The sequence below is a fragment of the Tigriopus californicus genome, chromosome 6, assembly GCF_007210705.1.
Source record: "Tigriopus californicus strain San Diego chromosome 6, Tcal_SD_v2.1, whole genome shotgun sequence".
NCBI lineage: Eukaryota > Metazoa > Arthropoda > Copepoda > Harpacticoida > Harpacticidae > Tigriopus > Tigriopus californicus.
In genome coordinates, this window is record NC_081445.1 from 8,940,515 (window position 1) to 8,941,044 (window position 530).

A 530-nucleotide genomic window follows, 5' to 3' on the forward strand; every position below is an offset into this window, starting at 1 on the left:
GCGGACATCAACTAAAGGAAAAACGTTTCAACACCTACTTCCAAATTTATAGTACTGTTCGCACGTTATGATTTATTACGGAGATTTCTAACTCAAAATCTATATTTCGTAAAAACTGCAAGTTTGTTTCTTTATTCGTTCTTGACTTGCGGAAAATTTAAGATAGGGCATAATCATGGTCTTTGATATGACACATCAGCCTGATAACCGGTGTTATTGCTGGCCGAATATCGAACAATTTGGAGTCTACCATCGGGTAATGAAACATAATACTCTCCTTGCGTGTCTTTCCCGTCACTTTCCTCTGTGGCTCCAAAATTCACGTGGTAGTCGTCGTCCCTAACTTTGTAGCTGTACGAGTAAGGATGAATCCAATTCAAAATCGATTTCTTCCCACTTGTGATAGGATCCAATTGGGTTTTTCGCACCTGATTCTTCTTATGAGATTTGTACGATTTCTTCGGGATTTTTTTTTTCGAAATGGGTGGAATTCTCGACTTAGAAAATGAAGATGATTGAATAAGGGGAGG